Consider the following 13,684-nt stretch of genomic DNA (forward strand, 5'->3'; position numbering starts at 1 on the left):
GCACCAGTGAGGGACACTGGAAACAGAGAAAGTAGGCAGGATATTACTTTTAGTTGGAGAAATCAGATTTGCTTCCCAGCATTTATCAGGCAACTGAACCATCATATTACCAACTAGAGTGGTCCTGACCAACCATCTACCTCATTGGAGTACCCTGAGATTGTCCTTAATCGGACTTTACTGGACATTATCTTGCACTAAACATTATTCCCTTGATCTGTACACTGTGGATGGCTTGATTGTAATGTTTAGTCTTTCCACTGACTGAATAGCACACAAAAACCTTTTCACCGTACCTGGGTACACATGACAATAAGCTAAACAGTGCAGGTTTATAGCTAGGTTCACTTGCTGTTCATATTAAGATCCAAGATCTTTACTTCAATACCACCCTTGCTCTTATGTTGATTGCTCCAAACAACAAAAATTACCTGAACCGTTTTGCATTAGGGTCTTTGTTGTTTTTGCACAATATTGTTTACATTTTTTTAATGTTTGTTTGTATTATCTATTGAGTACTGTGTTTACAAACCTTTTTTACCGCTGCTGCACGTAATAATTTCATTGTTCCATTTTGGTAGATTTAACAATGAAACACTTGAAGGTATTTATTCACAAAATGCTGGAGTAACTCAGCAGGTCAGGCAGCATTTCAGGAGAGAAGGAATGGGTGACATTTCGGGTCGAGACCCTTCTTCAGACTGATGTCAGGAGGGGGACACAAAGGAAGGATATAGGTGGAGACAGGAAGACAGTGGGAGATCTGGAAAGGGGGAGGGGAAGAGAGGGGCAGAGGAACTATCTAAAGTTGGAGAAGTCGATGTTCATACCACTGGGCTGCAAGCTGCCCAGGCGAAATATGAGGTGCTGTTCCTCCAATTTCCAGTGGGCCTCACTATGGCACTGGAGGAGGCCCATGACAGAAAGGTCAGACTGGGAATGGGAGGGGGAGTTGAAGTGTTCAGCCAGCCTGCGGTTGGTTTCGCCGATGTAAAGAAGTTGACAGCTAGAGCAGCGGATGCAATAGATGAGGTTGGAGGAGGTGCAGATGAGGTTGGAGGAGGTGCAGGTCCAACAAATCATCCGCCAACATTTCTGTCACCTACAACGGGACCCACCTCTGGCCATATCTTCCCATCCCCTTTCTACGTTCCGCAGAGACCGTTCCCTCCATAACTCCCTGGTCCACTCGTCCCTTCCTACCCAAACCACCCCATCCCCGGGCACTTTCCCCTGCAACCGCAGATGCAACACCTGTCCCTTTACCTCCCCCCTCAACTCCATCCAAGGACCCAGTCTTTCCAGGTGAGACAGAGGTTCACCTGCACCTCCTCCAACCTCATCTACTGCATCCGCTGCTCTAGATGTCAACTTCTTTAAATCGGCAAAACCAAACGCAGGCTCGGCGATCGCTTTGCTCAACAACTGCGCTCAGTCCGCCTTAACCAATCTGATCTCCCGGTGGCTGAGCACTTCAACTCCCCCTCCCATTCCCAGGCTGACCTTTCTGTCATGGACCTCCTCCAGTGCCATAGTGAGGCCCACCGGAAATTGGAGGAACAGCACTTCATATTTCGCCTGGGCAGCTTGCAGCCGAGTGGTATGAACATCGACTTCTCCAACTTTAGTCCCTCTCTTCCCCTTCCCAGATCTCCCAGTCTTCCTGTCTCCACCTATATCCTTCCTTTGTCCCACCCCCCTGACATCAGTCTGAAGAAGGGTCTCGAGCCGAAACATCACCCATTCCTTCTCTTGTGAGATGCTGCCTGACCTGCTGAGTTACTCCAGCATTTTGTGAATACCCTCGATTTGTACCAGCATCTGTAGTTATTTTCTTACACTAATGAAACACTTGATGTGGCCTCACTGGCAACGGATGAGGCCAAGGAGAAAAAAAATCAATATGGGAGTTAAAAAGGGTAGCAACTGGGAGATCCAGCAGGGTTGAGAGAGTGTGGAAATGTTCAGTGAAACTGTCATCTAATCTATGCTTGGTCTCGCTGATGTAAAGGCGACCAAATTGGTAGCACCAAATGCAGTAGATGAGATTTGAAGAGGTGCATGTGACCATCTGTCTCACCAGGAAGGGCCATTGGGGTCTTTGGATGGAATGTTAGACGTGGTGTAGAGACATCTGCGGTTGCAGGGTAAAGTACCTGGGTGGGTTGGTTGGGAAGGGATGAATGAACCAAGGAATTGTGGAGTGATCTCTATGAAATGGGTGGGGATGCAAAGATGTGACTGTTGGTGGGTTTGCATGAGTGGAGAAATGATGGAGAATAATGTGTTGGATGCAGAACTGGTGGGGTAAAAGGTAAAGACCAGGGAAAATCCTTACTCTGGAGAGAGGGGGACTGAAAGCACGATAGCGGGCCACAGAGGACACTGGTGAGGGCTCCATCCACAACAGCAGGGGGAAAACTATGTTTACTGAAGAGGATATCTTGAATGTCCTAGAGTGGAAAGCCTCACTTCGGGAGCAGATGCGGCAAAGACAGAGAAAATTAGAATAAGGGATGGCAGCCTTGTAAAGGACAGGGTGGAAGGTGTATTCATTGGGATTTTTAGTTAGTATAAAGTCTGACCTCTGTGATGGAGACAGGGAGGTTGAGAAAGGGGAGGGAGGTATCAGAAACAATCCAAGTGAATTTGAAGGCAGGGTAGAAGTTAGTGGTAAAGTTAATGAAATCAATAAGTTCTGTGCGAGTGCAAGTGGCAGCCCTGATGCAGTTGCCAAAGTAGTGAAGAGTTGGGGAATGGTGCCGAGGTACATTTGAATGGTATTTCAAGACCAGTTTGACATAGATAAAGAGAGCAATTAAGTGGTGTTTAATAATTTATTGGCATCTATCGTGATACAGGTGACGCAGATATCTTTTGGGTTCCTTGCTCTATCAATTTAACTGAAGGTGTTGAGTTAAGTTCTTATTCCTGTCCCTCTATAGAAACAAAGTGTGGATGCCCGTCAAGAAATGATGTCTGTGCTCCAAGTATTTTATCAGAAGAATCCCTTTGGAGATGACCTTCCCAATACCCCCCTTCTCAATCACGCTTTGCCAGTATTGCATCTCTTCCCATTCTGACTTTGAAGTTGCCCAGGATCTGTTGTCTGTCTTTGGGATGTGGACCAATGCCACTGCGTCTTTAGGAACAGAAGGGGATATTAATTTTGCACTAGTTTTCCTGAAATTCCCTTTTCAATGGTGCTTTATTGTCACATAGAAAATAGGTGCAGGAGTAGGCCATTCGAGCCTGCACCGCCATTCAATATGATCATGGCTGATCATCCAGCTCAGTAGCCTGTACCTGCCTTCTCTCCATACCCCGTGATCCCTTTAGAAAAAAGGGCCACATCTAACTCCCTCTTAAATATAGCCAATGAACTGGCCTCAACTACCTTCTGTGGCAGAGAATTCCACTCACCACTCTGTGTGAAGAAATGTTTTCTCATCTCGGTCCTAAAAGACTTCCCCCTTATCCTTAAGCTGTGACCCCTGGTTCTGGACTCCCCCAACATCGGGAACAATCTTCCCGCATCTAGCCTCTCCAACCCCTTAAGAATTTTATATGTTTCTATAAGATCCCCCCTCAGTCTTCTAAATTGCAGCGAGTACAAGCCCAGTCTATCCTCATATGAAAGTCCCGCCATCCCAGGGATCAATCTGGTGAACCTTCTCTGTACTCCCTCTAAGGCAGGAACGTCTTTCCTCAGGTTAGGAGACCAAAACTGCACACAATACTCCAGGTGCGGTCTCACCATGTGCGATGTGCAAATTAAATTATTTTCTTGCAGTCCAGTAATCACCATGCTCACCCCCGATTATCAGTTGTACAGAAATAGTCCACTGAGCTTGCATGCAAGAGTTGACATTTCCTTCAATCACAATGCACCCCCCACTCCTTAATTTACTATAACCAATGAATAACATAATTTATAATTGTTTTGGCCTGATTAATTTTACCATGGAGCCATCCCAGATAGTGTTAATTAATTTCTCTGCCTGGAGCAAATAAGATGAATGAAGATTGGTCGAGGGGAAAATAATGTAGGATCTCCAAGATATACAAAACACTAGAGGCTTGAATTTTACAATTTAAAAAATGTTGGAACAGCCCAGGTGTGAGAACTTGTTATTATCAATTGTTTATTTTTGTAATCAAAACTGTCAAGTATTGACACAAACGGGAAAGATATCGGACATTGTTCATTTCATTGTGAGGCCCTGAACGCTGTTACTCATTGCGTTGGAAAATGGCAAGAGAACAAAGATGGAGGGTAGAGTGTAATGGAGAAATAAAACACTAGATAGAAACAAAGCAAGTCCAGGAGAGGTCTCGAACACAATGCACTCACATCATTGCTGGAACATTTTAAAATATTCCTCTTCTCTTGACTAACCTTAAAACACGTTTGAAAAAATAAATTACTCGACCACTCTAATTTGTCTGGAGTGGAGGAAGGTACGCGGAGATCATCATTAACAGCGCAACTACCAACAGCTTCAGCCTCTTGTGTCTCCCCCTGAAGGATGGGCATTTTGCGGGGAAGGCTGAAGCGTGCGGCGTGTAGTTTTACTCCTTGCTTTGGGCTCCTTTAACCACCATCTATCTCTCCCCCCCCCCCACCCCCCGGCTCAGACCACCGGGAATTTGCGGATCAGAATCGCCTCTTAACTCAGCGGCCGGGCAGAGCCCGAGCCTCGTCTATCTGATCGGTTCATCACCTCCGCTGGTCCCGGGGCTTCGCCGCCGCATCGCTCACAGCCAACAGCTCGCGCGCGGACTTCTCATCACTTCGGCCCGGGGCCCGGGCTCACCGGCCGATCAAATAAGATCAGTGTAAGTAGTGGGTGGGCGACGCGGCCTGGCCACACTCTCGCACTTTCTCTCCCACATTCACTCCATCATCCACACTCTCGCTCACTCATTCTCTCACTCATTCTCTCTCTCTTTCTCTCTCTCTCTCTCTCGCACATACACACACACCTCGCACCGCGTCGCCCTTAAAATGGTCGCCTCCTCGTCGACCGCCTCTTTTATTCCTTCCCACTGACGACACAAAGTTGCCGTGGCTGAAAGAGGAAGCCCCACGCCCTCTGGTTTACCAGACCTCCCAGCAGGAGCGCCCCACAGCGGCGGGTCAAGCTGGGACTCGTATTTTCTGAGACGATATTTCAGATATAATCTAAAACAAAATTGATGGAGACTAATTGAAGATTGGTATTTAAAAAAAATAGCAAACCCCGAATTTGAGCAGATTACACAAAAAAACAGACGGTGATTAATTTATGATTATTTTAAAAAGGAAGGGGAACGTTAATGAATGAACGTTAATTAATATCAATTTCGGGGAAATAAGTGTACAATGTATATTGTGAGTCGTCGGATTGTAAACGACAAAAATATTTCGAAGAGAGGTGTGATAATTTAAGTTCCGCGGAAAAAAAAGAGACACCTTGGGTATCCCTGCCTGTGATCAAACAAATTGGTGGAGGAGCAACTAGGAAAGCATGCAGATAGACACAAAAAGCTGGAGTAACTCAGCGGGACAGGCAGCATCTCTGGAGAGAAGGACGTTTTGGGTCGAAACCCTTCTTCAGACTGAAAGTCGCAGGAAAGGGAAACGAGAGAGAGACGATTATGTGGAGAGATAAAGAACAATGAATAAAAGATATGCAAAAAAGTAACGATGATAAAGGAAACAGGCCATTGTTAGCTGTTTGTTGGGTGAAAACGAGAAGCTGGTGAGGTTCAGGCGGACTGAGTGAAGGTGTTCAGCGAAACGATCGCCCAGTCTGTTTGGTCTCGCCGATGTGGACGCCGACGTCCACATCTTGAACCACGGATACAGTAGATGAGGTTGGAGGAGGTGCATGTGAACCTCTGCCTAACCTGAAAGGACTGTTGGGCTCCCTGGACAGAGTCGAGGGAGGAGTTATAGGGACAGGTGTCGATTCTTCTGCGGTTGCAGGGGAAGATACCTGGGGGTGGTTTGGGTGGGAAGGGATAAGTTAACCAGGGAGTTGCGGAGGGGGCGGTCTCTGTAGAAGGAGGAAAGGGGTGGAGATGGGAAGATGTGACTAATGTTGGGATCCAGTCGGAGGTGGCAAAAATTTCGGAGGATTATGTGTTGTATGTGTTGTATGAGACGGCTGATGGGGTGAATGGTAAGGACTAGGGGGACTGTCTCTGTTGCGACTAGGGGAAGGGAGAGCAAGGGCACAGCTGCGGAGTACTGAGACATGAGTGAGGGCCTCATCTATAATGGGAGAGTGGAACCCCTATTCCCTGAAGAATGAGGACATCTAGGAAATCTTGGAGCAGCTATAGGATGGGAACACATAGAGACCTTTTGAAAACAGCAGATGGACTCACAATTTCACTAACAACCAAAAGGTCCCATACTATCATCTGCCCTTCCTCTGTCAGAGTCTGCAGATAATTGGAGGGAAAGCAACCATAACCTCTGAAGAAAATTGCCGTGGATGCAAACACCAACCTTCCAACTAGCCCAACATCCCTTGATTATTCATATCCAGCAAACAAAAATATTATGAAATTATTGATTGAGATCTCACCATTACTTTTTGTAGTAATGTAGTTTATTACTCCCACAATGAAGATGTAGAGTTGTAGAGTTGCTGCCTTACAGCGAATGCAGCGCCGGAGACTCAGGTTCGATCCTGACTACGGGTGCCGTCTGTACGGAATTTGTACGTTCTTCCCGTGACCTGCGTGGGTTTTCTCCGAGATCTTCGGTTTCCTCCCACACTCCAAAGACGTACAGGTATGTAGGTTAATTGGCTGGGCAAATGTAAAAATTGTCCCTAGGGTGTGTAGGATAGTGCGGGGATCGCTGGGCAGCGCAGACTCGGTGGGCTGAAGTCAAGTCAAGTCAAGTCGTCAAGTCAAATTTATTTGTCACATACACATACACGATGTGCAGTGAAATGAAAGTGGCAATGCCTGCGGGTTGTGCACAAAAAGAATTACAGTTACAGCATATAAATAAAGTTAATAAGTTACTATTAGTGTCGACAAAAATTTAGTCTCTGGGGTTATAAAAGTTGACAGTCCTGATGGCCTGTGGGAAAAAGCTCCGTCTCATCCTCTCCGTTTTCACAGCGTGACAGCGGAGACGTTTGCCTGATCGTAGCATCTGGAACAGTCCGTTGCTGGGGTGGCAGGGGTCCCTCATGATCTTGCTTGCTCTGGATCTGCACCTCCTGATGTATAGGTCCTGCAGGGGGACGAGTGTAGTTCCCATGGTGCGTTCTGCCGAACGCACTACTCTCTGCAGGGCCATCCTGTCCTGGGCAGAGCTGTTCCCAAACCAGACTGTAATGTTGCCGGACAGGATGCTCTCTACAGCCCCAGAGTAGAAGCAATGAAGGATCCTCAGAGACACTCTGAATGTCCTCAGTTGTCTAAGGTGGTAAAGGCGCTGCTTAGCCTTACCCACCAGTGCGGCAATGTGCATTGCCCAATGTGCGATGCGGACTCCCAAGTATTTAAAACTGCTCACCCTATCCACAATAGACCCATTTATCTCCAGTGGCGTGTACGTCCTTGGATGTTTAGCCCTTCTGAAGTCCACAATCAGCTCTTTTGTTTTAGTGTCATTCAAGAGGAGGCTATTGTCCTGACACCAGAGTGCCAGATCAGCCACCTCCTCCCGGTAGGCCTTCTCATCGTTGTTGGAGATCCGGCCCACCACCACAGTGTCATCAGCAAACTTGATGATGGAGTTTGAGCTGAACCTGGCCCCACAGTCATGTGTGTACAGGGAGTACAGTAGGGGGCTAAGGACGCAGCCCTGGGGGGATCCTATGTTCAGGGTGAGGGAGCTAGATGTGTGTTCCCCCATCCTGACCACTTGGGGCCTGGCGGTGAGAAAGTCCAGGACCCAGGCACACAGAGGAGTGCTAATCCCCAGTTCCAGCAGCTTCTCAACCAGTCTGGGCCTGTTTCAACCAAGGGCCTGTTTCAACCAAGGGCCTGTTTTCGCGCTGTATCTCTAAAACTAAATCTAAAATCTAAATCTACTTCATTACTTCTCCCCAAAAATGTCTGACTGTTTTTAAGATTATATTCCTATATCCTAAATTACCACAGATAAATAATCCCATGAACCTACCAAAACAATACAATACAATATCTTTATTGTCATTGTACAAGTACAACGAGATTAAGAATGCCACTTCCATATCGATGCTATAAAATAAATAAATAAATCACGCCGAAAATAAAAACAACAAGGGGGGAGGGGGGGGCGGAAAGGAAACAAGGTAAAGTGCAAAAAAAAAGTTCATGCAGGGCCAGATGCCTGTGGGGGCAGAGACAGATCATGGCAGGCTTTCAGCAGGTCCAATTCAGAGCAGCTATAGCTCTAGGAATAAAGCTGTTTCGTAGTCTGGAGGTGCGGGCATAGGCCTTATAACGTCTGCCAGATGGAAGTAGTTCAAACAGACTGGGTGTGTGGAGTCCTATTAATGCAGGTGGCTTTCCTGAGGCAGCGTGTTTTGTAGATGTCCTCCAGGGTTGGTAGCTGTATCCCAATGGTCCTCTGCGCTCTGCAGACGACCCGCTGAAGAGCTCTCCTATCCGCTGCCGCGCAGCTGAGATACCACACATAGATGCCGTATGTCAGTATGCTCTCTGTGGTGCAGCGGTAGAAGGTCATCAGTAACTGATGGGCCAGACCAACCTTTTTCAGCGTTCTCAGGAAAAACAGCCGTTACTGTGCTTTCTTGACTAGCGCAGCGGTGTTAGTGGACCATGTGAGGTCCTCCGAAATGTGCGTGCCCAGAAACCTGAAGCTGGACACTCTCACCACTCTGTCCCCGTTGACGAAGACTGGAGCGTATTCTGCATTCTGTGACCTTCTAAAGTTGATAATTAGCTCCTTGGTCTTAGTTGTGTTTAGGGACAGGTTGTTCTCTGAGCACCAGCTCGCCAGGTCGCCAGGTTCTGCACCAATTCCTTTCAACATTTGAAAAATCTCAGTCAAATCAGTCCTTAAGCTATATTTCTGGGGGGAAAAAGTGTTAATTTAACATTTCTTTATAATTTAATTCCTGGTGTCCTGGTGATGTTCAGGTAAAGTTACATGGCTCTCCTGCAAAGGCAAACTTTGCTTTTCTTCACAAATTACCTGCAATTTACATTCAAACATTTGTCTGTAATGTACTTTAGACATTCTGTCCATTAAACCATCTCTATAAATGCAAATCTTTCTCAGCGTTTTTTTATAAAATACATTTTTGAGGTTGAATGTTGAGAATGAAATACAATATGGTCAGTATGTCACTGGAACTTGTGGGTTTGAATTATAGGGAGAGGCTGAATAGGCTGGGAAGTTTTTCTTTGGATCTTAGGAGGGGGAGACCTTAATGAGGTAAATGTGAGTATGAGGGGCATTCATTGAGGTGTAAAAGGTCATGAGGGGTATGGGTAATTTAAACACCCAGGATAGATGATTCTAAAATTCGAGGGCATAGACTTGGGGTGAGAGGTGAGATTTAAGAGGGACCTCACGGCAACCTTTTCACTCAGAGGGTATCTAGAATGAGCTGTCAGAGGAAACTATAGAAGATATAATTAAGACTTTCAAAAAACATTTAGATAGATACAAAGATACAAATGTTTTGGAGGAATTCCTCCTGCTCCCTCCACTTAGCCGAGAGGTGAGGCTGTGGATCCATAGCGACCCCCGACCCTCTGTTCCACACCCTCCTCTTCTTTCTCCTGCTCCATTTGCATTTTAGATTTCTTTTAACCGTCATGTGTTCTCAGCCCATCTTATTTTCTTTTCATCTCCCCTCTCAATTACACATTAAGCTTGGCTCTCACTTGAATTATTTAGCTGACACACATTGTTTCATTATCTGCTCTCCCTTGTTTGTCCATCGGAGTTCTCTGAGTTTGCTTCCTTTTCTTCTCTTGTTTCATTACACTTTTATCTGATAACACTTGATTCACCTTTATCCTTGCTTGCTCCCTTCTCACCCCATCAAAGTTAGCTTGGTACAATTAATATTTTTTAGTTTGCCCCTCCTCATTATGAATCCAATCCTTATGATCTACCAATCATGGGTCTCTGGTGTTCTGTTGCTTATATGTGAGGCCAAGCTCATTCCCTGGAATGCGATCCAGCAATATTTTCCTGCTTGTGGAGTCCAAAAAATATTGAAGGATGCTTATCGCCACATTATATCCCAAGAAGGCTATTTGAGTGTGCATTGGGGTTGGGCAATTGCTCTGGTTAATGAATTGCTCCAGCCAGTCCTTGGCTAACAAATTGCTCTGGCTGAACTAACCCTAACTCTGATGCAGTTCACAAACATTATCCAACTCACTTTCTGCATTTAAGCACACGCATTCTAAACCTTTGTTCTCCTCAGGGTATTCCTTCATCTGCATCCATCAAACACTGTTCTCCTTTTCAAATATGCTCCCAATGCTTTGCACATCTCATTCCCCTTTCCTATGACATATGCAGGTGTCCATCCACCTGTCAATTAGATATCAACCCTTCGCAACCGCAGCAATGCACCCACTTACTGGGCCATTGGTCTCAGTGCTATTCAGATGCAACTCATCCTTTTTGAACAGCTCCTCTTGGCTCACATCCAGTCTCAATGCCCCAAGGATCTGAAACTGTGGTAACTCATTCATCACAGCCTCACAACCTGAAAATTATCTATTTTATTTCTATTCTATGTTTTGTCTGTTAATCAATCTTCAATTCATGGCAGTGTATTACAATGTTGAGAATTATATTCTGCACTCTGAATCTCTCCCTCTGCTCTATCTATTGTACTTGAGTTTGATCTGATTGTATTTATGCATGGTATGTCTGATCTGTTTGGATAGCATGCAAAACAAAGCTTTTCACTGTACCTTGGTACATGTGAAAATAATAAATCTAAACCTAAAACAGTGCATGTTTACAGGTTTATAATAATCTATTCAACTAGTTACAACCTCAAAACATTTCAACAGATTTGTCAGCATGATTTCTGTAATAAATCCGTTCCCTCTGCCCAGTCTTATTTTTCCAGATGACCTGTTATGACTTGTTGTGGAATAGATGCAAGCAGTTTCCGAACTCCTGATGTAGGGGTTGGGAGCCTGTGGATAGTGAGATGCCGGTGGAATCAGTACTGGAGCCCCACACAATCTATAGCAATGATTTGGGTCAGGTGTAATATGTTCAATTTTTCTGGATAGGAGTTGTGAAGAGGATTTAGATTAGTTTAGATCCTTGGATGACTATACAGCTGTGCACACTCTTCCCCATCACTGCCCCTCCCCCCTCTGCTTCCTTCAGTCAACAACCTACTCTTTGGAAGATGCAAAGTTCAAGGTTGAGGAATGTAACTAGTGGGGTGCCCCATGGATCAGATCTTGGCCTTCAATTGTTTACTATTTACGTTAATGGCCTAGAGGAGGAAGCAAAATGTAAGGTTTGCAACTTTGTTGATGATACAAAATGGACGGATGGACGTGTTGTGAGGAAACATTGCGATTCTGCAATGGGACGGAGAAAGATTGAGTGAGGGGGTGAAAGCCTGGCAAATGGTGTTTAATGTGTGAACCTGAGGTCATGCACTTCAGTAAGACGAGTCAAAAGGTAGATTATTATCTAAATGGAGAGAGTGCAATAGACTGAAGTTCAGAGGGATCTAAGTGTTCTCGTGCATAAATCATAAAAAGTTAACAGACAGGTCCAACAAATCATTAAGATGTTGGTCTTTATTGCAAGGGCTCATGTTTAAGAATAGGGAGGTTTTGTTACAGTTGTACAGGATTTGGTAAGACCAAACGCTGGAGTTCTGTGTAGTTTTGGTCCCCTTACCTAGAAAATGGTTGAATTGCTTTGGTGACAGTCAAACACACAACAAAAAATTCAGCAGGTAGGGCAACATTTGTGGAGGGAATGCACAGATGGTGTTTCTGATTGGGACCCTTCAGTTTGGGTCTTTATCCCATGGGGTTTGAAAGAATGTGAGGTGGTCTCATTCCAACATGTTGGCTGGTGGATGTTGAAATGTTTTCACTGATGGGAGAATCACAAACAAAGCTACATTGTTACAAAACAGGGGGGGGGGGGGGGGGGGAGTCATTTAAAACAGGTATGAAGAAATTTCTTGTCAGAGGGTAGTAAATCTCTGGAATTCTCCGCCACTGGAACTGGTGGAGGCTCAATCATTAGATATATTTAAAGTGGAGATAGATGAATATTTGAAGGATCAAGCAGTTAAAGGAGATGGGGAACTGGCACAGAAGAGAAGTTGAGGCTAGTACAGAAGATCAGCCATGATCATCCAGTATTGGATGACGAGACAGGCCTGAGGGGCCTGGTGGCTGACTCCTGCTCCTGTTTCTTGTGTTCAGGGGACATTGGCAGGATAGGTGATTTGGTGAGAGAATGGAAGATGGAATACAACGTGGAAAAATTAGAAATATTCTACTTTAGTAGCAATAATAGGAGAAAATGTATCTTTATGTAGTGACAGATGTAAAAGTCTTGTTGTTCAAGGGTACCTATCCCATTGAATGGCAACAAAGGCTTCAGAGTCCATGTTGTTATAACTTCCTCTGAATTGTATTTTTGGGTTCCATTTGACTAACCACACATGGGCATACATTGACTTCCATTGCCGGAGTTTTATTCATCAACTTAATCTACTAACATCATACTTTAATATCTCAAATCATACTGCTTACATTACCTACCTTAGTATCATTGGAGACCCTTTATCTCAGTCAGTTGCAAAAGCTTGAATTCACTAATTAAATCCTATCTATTGAAGTATGAACCAAGAGATTCACAAAACTGCAGATGCTGGAATCTTGAACAAAAATCAAAAGAATTCAGTGGGTCAGGCAGTGACTGTGGAGGGTCCAATCTGAAATTTCATGTCAGTTCCCTCCACATATGCTGTCTGACCAGCTGAGTTCCTCTAGCACTCTGTGTTTTGCTTAAGTTGCTACCCTGATTACTGCTTTTCAACCTAGTTATCATCTAGGTCACAAATTCAATTACATTTCATGAGCAAATTTACTGAAATCTCTTCTTCAAATGCATATGGATGTCCATATAAATATAACACCAAAATATTGCACTGTCCGCATCATTAATCTCCTCTTCAAAACATTCTACCAGATCCATCAAGCATGGTCTGTGCTTTATAAATCATTTTCTGACTGACTCTAATCAATTGAAAATATTCAGCCTGTTTGTGATGATAAATGAAAGTAATTTAACAGAAAGTAGGCTACCTGATCTGGAATTGCCTAGTTTCCTGCTCAACTTTCTTATATAACAGGGATAGCACAATTTTCACATCAAACAGAACGGTTCTCAAATTGAGGGGTTAACCAAGAGTCAACTTTATGTGAGGGCTTTCTAATGTAAGTCAAACAATAATGGAACAATGAGTGAGAGGAGAGAGTGTTTGCCTTTGAAAGTGTTACTGGTTTATTTTCAGAAATTGTGGTTACAACTGAGAAGTAATCAACAAAATATGGAAATACTACTAAGACATGCATCAACTCACAGGAGCCAACAGCAGTGCTTGACAACAGAAGCTATCACACTACACATCAGACAAACAGGCCAGGTCTGCTCAGCTCACCTAGTGAGGACATTTCCCCAGCAACCCATGACATTGTGCTT

General features: G+C 44.7%; 1 non-coding gene across 1 annotated transcript; it reads right to left on the reverse strand.

Annotated features, from left to right (window-relative positions):
- Window positions 1-4,652: 4,652 nt before the first annotated feature.
- Window positions 4,653-4,976, reverse strand: LOC144594993 (small Cajal body-specific RNA 2). The gene has a single exon (XR_013547448.1).
- Window positions 4,977-13,684: the final 8,708 nt, after the last annotated feature.

Source organism: Rhinoraja longicauda, chromosome 6 (genome assembly GCF_053455715.1).
Source record: "Rhinoraja longicauda isolate Sanriku21f chromosome 6, sRhiLon1.1, whole genome shotgun sequence".
Taxonomy (NCBI): Eukaryota; Metazoa; Chordata; class Chondrichthyes; order Rajiformes; family Arhynchobatidae; genus Rhinoraja; species Rhinoraja longicauda.